Source organism: Crocodylus porosus, unplaced genomic scaffold (assembly GCF_001723895.1).
Source record: "Crocodylus porosus isolate Cpor-Errol unplaced genomic scaffold, CroPor_comp1, whole genome shotgun sequence".
Taxonomy (NCBI): domain Eukaryota; kingdom Metazoa; phylum Chordata; order Crocodylia; family Crocodylidae; genus Crocodylus; species Crocodylus porosus.
The window spans coordinates 22,836,860-22,846,291 of record NW_017728948.1 but is presented as its reverse complement, the minus strand read 5'-3'; the positions used below and the strand labels follow the sequence as shown (position 1 = coordinate 22,846,291).

General features: G+C 46.6%; 1 long non-coding RNA gene across 1 annotated transcript in view; it reads right to left on the bottom strand.

Annotated features, from left to right (window-relative positions):
• LOC109321988 overlaps positions 1-9,200 on the bottom strand; it is a 13,828-nt gene extending 4,628 nt beyond the window's left edge. The window contains exons 1-2 of the long non-coding RNA XR_002104261.1: positions 9,189-9,200; positions 4,037-4,043 (exon numbers count right to left, since the gene is read on the bottom strand). This is a non-coding gene — a long non-coding RNA (uncharacterized LOC109321988). The remainder of the gene's footprint in view (positions 1-4,036; positions 4,044-9,188) is intronic.
• Positions 9,201-9,432: the final 232 nt, after the last annotated feature.

Genomic DNA, 9,432 nt, shown 5'->3' with positions numbered 1-9,432 from the left:
TAATTTCGTTACTATAGATACTTTATCTTTTGTGCTGGGCCGTCAAGGTCAGTTTGTCTTTTTCGTATGAAAACTTAAATAATTTGAAATGAGGCACAGACAGGGGTGTGTATATGCAACACTGTTAATACAGAGGCATAAATTACAACCACAGAGTTTATTGTGTTAGCTTCTGACCCCTTGCCATCTGACCTTTTGCCATCGGCATCTGAAATCAAAGACTTTAATCTTTGACAATCCCCTCCCCTCAACTCACCTGCCACAACTTGATGTTATGCTATAAGAGAGAGGGTTCAATGGAGATCTTCCTGGGAAACAGCAGTACTCACAATTTTGGCGCCATGTTCCAAGGGGCTCCTCCTCCCCTACACCCCAACCACTCGCCAACTGGATGAGCATCCGTATAATGGTGGTCCGGTCTTGCAGGCTTGCCCACAGCATGCTTCGGGAGGAATCCCATGTCCAAGTGGGCTCAGTTGGTACTCGTCTCTCTGGCCTCAATGAGTGGCCTTCTCTCCCTCGAGGCTGTCAGTCTATCTAGGCGGGATGTAATGCCTACTGCAATGCCTCCGAGTGGGGAGTTTTGTTCTCTCTGAATTTTTCCTTTTTTTTTTTTCCTTGTTTTCAAAAGAATTATATTCCTCAGGAGGAGAGGGATATGGAGCTGCCTCCTTTCCCCCAGCCTCCTACAGGGGCTCAAACACCTCCCCTGCTCTGTCTCCTACAGGGAGCTTAGATTCTTCCCCTGGTCTGACTTCAACAGGGGGCTCAAAGGCTTCTTTTGCTCTGCCTGCTGGTGCAGTGCTGGCTGTGCTGGTCCTCTCCTGTGCCGGAGCCTCAGCACAGCCGGTGCTCTCAGTCTTCGGGTCTTTCCCCGCCCAGGTTCTGGTGTGGTTTTTAAACTTTCCCACAGTGGCTGGTACAGTGACTGTAACTGGTCCAGCTGTTCCCCAGCTGGGAACTAGCTGATTAAACAGCAGGCGTAATGCCAGCTCGCACAGCTGCGGTTCCAGCTCCTGCTGTGGCTGCCCGACAGGAGGTAAGTTTTCCCTGTGGGGTGGCTGTTTCTCAGGTTTGGGGCCTGCATGGATTCCCCTCTCCCCTCTGGGAGCACCTTGCTGCCACAGAAATAATAAATTTATAGCAATTTCCTATCACACTGGTAATTAAGTGGCCAGGGTCCCCTGTGACTGGAAGCTGGGTCAGCTGATCGGAGCTCCCAGTTGAGGTGTAGACGGGAGCCATGTGCACCACCAAACCAGGGAGCTCCCAGATGACAGGACACCCAGCTGCAGTGTTGGGAGACTGCAGGTGCAGTGATCCCAGTCATGAAGGGCCTTCACACATCCCCAGGCTTCCTGGGAGCCCCAGGTTGTTGCAGTCTGAGCCACAGGGTGGCCCAGAGATGGGGACTGGCTAGGCAAGGAGATAGGGACTGGGACTGACATGAGAAGCCTGAATAATAGAGCCTGAGGGAGATTTGCCAAAGCATTCTTCTTTTTGGTACATGTTTAATGAACAGCCAGAAAGAAAATCCACGCAGCTATTAAGAAAGTGTCAGCCCAGGCTTGTACCAAAGGACAGATCCAGTGAAACTTCCATGTATCAGTTGGCAGTTAGGCAATATTTAGCCTGTGTGTTATTAAATAAATGGTTCGAGCAAAAAAACCCACAAACAACAAAAACAATCCCCTCCTCTCCCCCCTCCCACACATACACCACCACCAAAAATCCAAAACCCTGGGGCAGGAACAGGAATTCAAATCTTCTTCCTCCATGTGGCTACTCTAACCTTTGGAAAGAGTTGGGCTCTTTTTTCTTTTTCTTTTTATGGTTCAATGCACCCTGAATTCTTGTAACCTCCCCTTCTTGTTCAGCTCTGCTCCTCCAAGTCCCAGTATAGCCCAGTGGATACCTGGTAGGCACTCTCCTAAGAAATAGTAGATGTGAGTTGCATCACCTCAAGCAGAATAAGGTATTGCATCTAGATCCCCCACGGTACCTTCTTCTTTAGCAGCACTGATTTTTTTTAAAGAGTGAAGTCTGCGCAGTTCTTTGAGACAAAAGCAGTAGGTAGGTACCTACAGGAGAGTCTCTGGTTGTGGATCCCTTGTGGATGGAGGATTTCATACACTGAGCATGTTGCCTTTAGGCAGATACCTGTTTATCATGCTGCCAGTTCTGAATCCCAACTCACCCTCCTTTTCCTGAGCGGTCCAGCTCTTGCATAGGGTATGTCTATTTTGGCACTGAGCCAATCTCAAGGCTGCAAATGAAAAAGAAGGACCAGCCACATGCTTTGCAACATTCAAACCCAGAAACATAGATGTGAAAACACTCCAGAGATATCCCTGAAAGCCCTGGTAATGGCATACCAGAGGCAGTGATCTTTAGAATGAAAGCAGGGAAGCCATATCCTACTATCGTTGTGTCAGAAACAGGAGGTGCAGAATAAATATGATTTGTCAGGGCTTGCTTTTGTTGGTGATCTTGAAGGTAGCATGGAGGCAGTATAGATCCCACTCAGAGTTCTGGTTTCCATTCTGAGAGTCAAGCACACAAAAACTTAGGGCACCATTACACCTAATTTTATGGAGATGCCCAGGGCCATTACTGGATCAAGTCCAAGACCTTTATATCACTCCACACTATTATGCATAGTTTTCCTGTAAGTGGTGAGGCATAGATTCTAGCAAAAACTATTATCCACCCTATTTTTCATACCCCAGTCTTCATAAAGCCAGTTACCTTAGGCTTATGAATCCAAATACAGAAATCTTAGAAACAGAGCGAAGTCAGAATTAAGAAATATTAGAAGATTCTAAATAGCTTCTCCGTACAAAATACTGAGCTGGAAAGTTGTTAAGGGCCAGAACAAATGTTGTCCTCCCTTGAAGGTCTGCTCTTCATTCCAGGCAGCTCCCATTTGTTAGTTGTGAATGCTGAAATGTCAGTCATATATATCTCCCTGCAGCACAAATTTTATGCTTTTCCCATTGGAGCAGATACTAGTGCAGGTCCTGATCTCCTCTGCCACAACTGGGGTCTTTATACAGCAATTAAGGTGTGCACAGATGGTTAGAGTGAACACTTTCATGTGTACTCAACGCAAACACATTCTTAAGCCTGATTTTTCCTGCATTATCTCTACCTTGCCCTGAATCCTTTAGAAAAATGTATTCTAATTTGGCATTCCTGATTCAAGCCAATCTACAGTGAACAAACTTGTTGCATCTGTAAGCCACAGAATAGACTACAGGATCCCAAGATGGACAGAGTTATGGGATTGTACTGAGGGATGCATAAGTAGATCCCCACAGACCACAAGAGAGACAAGAAATGAGGGCAAGATGTAAATACAATCACTAGCAGGTAACACTTTCTTAGGTGCTGTCTCCTTAGGCTCTTTCTGTCAGACTGTTACTTTTCTCAGTAAAGAAGCAAGTGCAAATACAGTACCTTCAACTACGGGTGCACCAATAGAGATTTTAGGAACTGATATGAATACCCAATATCTAAGGAGGCATATGGGTCAAAACCGATCTGATATCCAATACAGTGCGTCCAGGTGGTAAGTCTGGTATGGTGGAAGGGGAGGAGGGAGGGAAGGGGCATTGGGGGGCAGATCAATGTCCCCCACAGTGAGGGAGGAGGCAGGGGCAGGTGCTGCCCAGCTGTGGGGGGGCACGGGACAGAGGCATGGGTCGTGGGGAAGGACATTTCCTACTGCTGCTTACACCCAGAGAGTCAGGGGGGGATCTGCGTGGTGTGGGGTGGGCAGCAGCTGCAGGGTGGAGCCAGAGGTGGCCCTGCACAGGGCTCTTCTTGCCAGACGCTGGGCTTGTAGCAGGCTCCAGCAGTGCTGGGAGGAGGCTGCAGCCACCCCAAATTTTGTGCAGCTTCACTCCCAGGCTTGTGCCACCACCCAGCGCAGCTGCCACTTTTCCCGGTGCTTGGATGAAGGCAGGAGGTTCAGCTGGGGCTGCCACAACCCATCCCACAAGTTGCACCTCCATCCCGCACCCACCCCCTGCACCCTTGCCCTCCCTCACCCCAGGGGGCATGGATCTGCGCCCCCATGCCACTGCTCTCCCCGCTCCTCTTCCAATTTATCAGCTTAAGGCAGCTCTCCACACTTCCAGCTGCATGCAGCGTGGGTATTTATCAGCTAAATTATTGGCCCCATTGGACCTATATCCAATATAAACAATTCCTCATATCAGTACCGATCCGATATCGGAACCAATGTATCGGTGCACCTATGTTCAGCTACTCACAACAACTCTTCTACTCCCTGCAGAGACACAGACATTAATGACTGCCTTTATAAACCAGTGCCCTACTGATCATCTACCTGCAACATTTCAATAGATAAATTAATAGCTTTAAGGCAAGAGGGACCCTCGCAATCCCCTAGTGTGACCTCGTTCAGATCCCATGCCACAGATAGTCCCAAATTTTTTTCTGTTTCATCTGGGCACTGTGTTTTACAAAAACATCCAAACTTGTTTTTAAAGTTTCCAGCAATGGAGACTTTACCTCATCCCTAGCAAGTAGTTCTATTGTTTAATTACTGTCACCATTAAAATAATGTGTGCCTATATCAAGTCTGAATTTGTTTAACTTCAGCTTCCAGCTATTGTATCTTGTTATTCTATTGTCAACTAGATTACTGAATCCAGCTTTCTAATACTGGATTTTGGTTGCCTATGTAGGTACTTTTAGACTGAACAACTCCTTTACTAATACTTCCATAGATCAAGTATAATTGAGCTCTTTGGGTCTTTCACCACAAAGACATGATTTCTAATTCTTTAGTCATACCTGTGTTTTTCTCAGTCTTTCCCACTTTGTCAAAGTCTTTCTTGACTTGTGACCACCAGAACTGGATACAGTATTCCAGTAGCAGTCACAAAAACAGAGGTAATAGAATCCGTATGAGATAATGCATCATTTATGCATCCAAGAATAATTTTAGCCCTTTTGTTCACAGTATTTCATTACAAATTCATATTTAGCAAATTATCCACTGTGACACCTCCTTCAGCAAAACCGCTTCCCAGGATAGAGTCCTTACTCTTTAAGGTAAGGCCTGCAGTATTTGTTTCCATGTGGATGACTTTGCATTTGGCCACACTGACATTTGTCTGGTGGTTTGCTTGTGTCTAGCTTTCCAAGTAATTCAGATTGCTCTGTCTTCTTTAGAATTTTTAACTTACCTAATGTTTATACTACCTGCATTTACTGGCTGGTAAGTCAGTTGTGAGGGAAGGGGGAAGGGAAGGGACATGGGGGGGCAGATTGAGGCCCCCATGGTGAGGGAGGAAGTGGGGTTGGGGAGGACAGGCACTGCATAGCCAAGGTGGAGTGCAGGACAGAGCCACAAGTGGCTCACCTGGGGGGCATGGGGGCTTTAGCAGCTCCCATCACTATACTCACCCAGGAGGACATGTGGGCATGTGCCCCTGGATCTTGCCCCCGGGCTAGGACTGTTCCCAGTGGGGGAGTTGACGTTGGCTACACTCAGGGTGGGTGGCAGTGGCACTGGAGGGGAAGGGGAGATTGGAGAGGCTATGGTGAATTTTGGGGTGGCTGCAGCCCCCTTCACCCAGCACCACCACCGCCCAGCCCAAACACAGCCCAGCCCAGTCCCCCATCAGGAAGAGCCCAGCCCCACCATGGTCCCAGCCCACAGTGGCAGCCCACCCTTGCCCCATGTGCAGATCTGGGGGCACATGCCCCTCATCCCCTCCTAGGTGCATGCAGCAGCAGGAGCTGCCTCCCATGCCCCTCAAACAAGCTGCAACTCCATCTCACACCTCACCCCAGCTGTGCAGCACCTGCCCTTGCCCCAGCCCCACTGTCTTCCTCACTGTGGGGTCTTCAATCTGCCCCCCACAGCTCTCCCCCCCCCCATAGACTTACCGGCCAGACTCAGCTGATCTCCATGCTGTCAGGCTGAGCAACCTCAGCTAAAAAAAGCCAATTGCCTATACTGACAGTTTTCCTTATATCTGTGCCGATCTGATATGGGACTGATGTATCAATGCGCCTTTAAATGTTAGTACTGTTAAGTGTGGAAACATGATTCAAAAGCTAAACCCAGAGATTGCAAATAGGAATCCATAACACCAAAAACATTGATCTGTTTTGTTCCCCGCAACAGAAGAATTGTTCTATTCTGATCTGTTTTGTTCTATTATTTTTCCATAGTAAAAAATGAGTGAAAACTAAGCTGGCATTTTCAAAGGTGCTTTTGAGTCTATTGAGGTGTGCCTTGAGTCTAAAATGTTGAGAGTCATTGTCCTTAGACTTACTGGAAACGCCTACCTGAGATGCACAGTAGCATGCCAGTCAAAGACTGTGTTAATATGCTGCTGTGCAGCGTTATTAGGCTACTGCACTGTCAGCATCACACAAAAAAACATGCATACCTATTTGCTGGGGTAAAGGGAAAAGTGTGGCACAGTTCCCAGCAGAATTGTCTAATAATACGAGCAAACAGACACCCCAAAAAAAACTAAACACAACAACAACTGAAGCACAGCAGCTTAGCCCATTTTTTCAAATATCAACATGGACGTCTGACACCACACACTCTTGCCCTTTTTTTTTTAAACTTTGCAACAAATTTGTCCATACTCCAAAAACATTTCTAAGTGCTCTAAGAAGAGTTCATCTTCCCTCATCTCCTCCTACCTATGGATAGCAGAGTCAGATATACAGAAGGTAATAGAGGATGCGAGTCTGGTAGGGACCCAATCCAAAGCCCATTGAAATCAATGGGAACCTTTCCACTTACTTCATTGAGCTTTGGATTGGGGCCCAAATCCTTTAACCAGATTCAGCAAGGATAATATAGCTCTGACAGAGGATATTGGAGGAAATCCTAAAAGCAGTTCATCTCAGGAGAAACCATTTCTAGACAACTGGCTGAGTAGCCAACTTTTGGGGAAAAGACTATGTCACTCATACTTAAAATGTGCCTAGCCCCAAGGCAGTCTTGTAAAGCTAGCAGCCACCTGACCATATGGATAAGTTCCTGGTAATAAATCATGATCCATGAGAAGGGATTTTTCCGCCAGCTTTATGAACACAGAAGGCAGCTGACACTGGGTAAGAAAAGCCTACAAAGCTGGTTACAGGCATGAGTGCCTAAGACTACCCGAGGCCTTTATTTGGTCTCTCTCCTGCCCTTTAAGCTTAGTGAAAACTTACATAACTGTATAATACTCAGTGGGTGCACGGTAAGTTAATTAGGTGTGAAGTAAACATCTCGGTGTCTACACATGCATCCCTATTAGGCTGGAGTAAACTAATTTACTCCACAGCAGGATAGTACTTGAATTTACAGGATAGTATTTACAAGTACTATCCTGCTGTGCAGTAAAAAACTCTACATGTAGATACTGGACGGACTGGCAGGGGCACATGTGCGTTTCATCCCCCCTCCCAAGTTTGTTTTCTCACCATTAGACTAGAAAGTCATGTTCTTCTCTCATCCAAGACCCTTGTAGACCAATACAGTCTTGCATTCTTTGTTGCCATGACAGAACCAGAGGAATGGAGAGCACCCCATGACCACCCAGTATGGCCCATATGCTGATAGTAGTAACATGCTCCCAGGAGGTGGAAGATGCAATTTTGAATCCACTCAGGCAGAATTGAAAGTTAAACAAGTGAGCCCAACTTCCTGGGTGAGTACTATACCTTCTCATCTATTATATTAAAAAGGAAGCAACATCACTATCAGTCTTTTAAAAGAAAGTGGCAAGTTCCACTGCATTTTGTAGGAAGCCCAGTCACATCAGCGTGCTCTGGTCATGCTTTTGAGAATGTTTTCTGGATCATATTCTCTGCAGAAGCATGTAGGGCCTTTACTGACATGCTCCAGGTGAAATGGGGGGATTTTAAATTAGCACAGCTCCGAGAACCATACTAATTTAAAGTGCCCAGAGCTTCAAATGCATCAGCAACCCTGTGCTGAAAAATGGTGGCGGGGTTGCTTTAACTAAAGCCCACTCAAGAAGCTTTAGTTAAAACACCCCTGCTAACATTTTTCAGTGCAGGGATACTAATACATGTGATGCTGGAGTCTGCTGGAACATGGTAATTACCACACTCCAGCAGACTTGATTAATCGAGTCTGCTCCAACATGCTGTAATTACAGTGCATCAGAGCTGTGTCGCTGCACATGTATGGGAGCCTATAGTGTTTGGATTTGGATCAGATTGAGGAATGAGCTAAGTACTGAACAGCACAGACCTGCCAAGACTAGGACAGACATACATACAGACATTATTCTAGGTATGTGCAGATCTTAAACACTACTAAATCTGCATTTTTCAGGCACATAGTGTTGGACATGGGGATGTAAATTCTACTTTAGTGCCACTTTTGGTGCCTAAGGACATGTGTAGACAAAAGAAGGGGCATGAGTGCATGACACTTTAAAGTGGGTTAAATGCTTTTCCACTGCTTTAATGGTGCTGGTGTTTGTATGTGTTGGCAGTGTATTACACAGTAACTCTAGCTGCTGTAGCAAATTTGGTGGTATAATGCACTTTAAATTACTTGGGACACAGCAAACTAAAACTCCAAAGAGTTTCAGTTTGCTGCCCTACAGAAATGGAGCGAAGCTCTGGGCTCCATGCAAATCAGGGGCTCTGCAGGAAGCTGATGCAGGCAGCCTGGCAGCAGCTCGGGAAGACAGGCTTTGCCTAAAATCTATTTTTTTCCCCCGAGCTGCACAGGGGGCTGGTGCTTCCCTCCACAGCTGCGGTACCCCCCGGGCCGCCCAAGTCAGGTGCCTGCAGGCAGGTGTCACCGGGGGTGGGGGGGTGGACCACTGCTGCTGCAGAGGGAAGCACCAGCCCCCCTGCAGCCCAGGGACCACTCTGCCCACTGGCAGCTCACCCTCCCCTCCCTGCCACCAGACAGGCAGGTAAGTTTGGGTGTGTGCACAACACAGAGGTTTAAAGAGTCCTAAACTGAACCGGTGTTTTTAAAAACCCACCACTTCAATTTAGGGTCCCTGTTTCATCTACACATGCCCTAACTTCTTTATTGGATCTTGCCCACATCTTTCCTTTCTTATTCATGTGGTAGACACCTTACCATATATGAAGTCCCATTAACTAGCAAGTAAATATGCAAGTAAAAACCAGAAGAAGCTTAGCCACTTCACTGCTCAGCCAACTTTATTCAGGTGCATAAAACAACAGACATCAGTAATAAATGGTTTTACCAGGAACTGGCAATATAGCACTGGAAATAACACGGTGGTAACAATGACACGCTTTTCAGATGATTAAAGATACGCTGAGACCTATTCCAACATATTGACATGAAAATATGGCACCATTATAATGGGGTTCAAAATAAAAAAGTGCCAAAATCAGAGAGTGCCTGCATAGCAGGAGACACAAAGA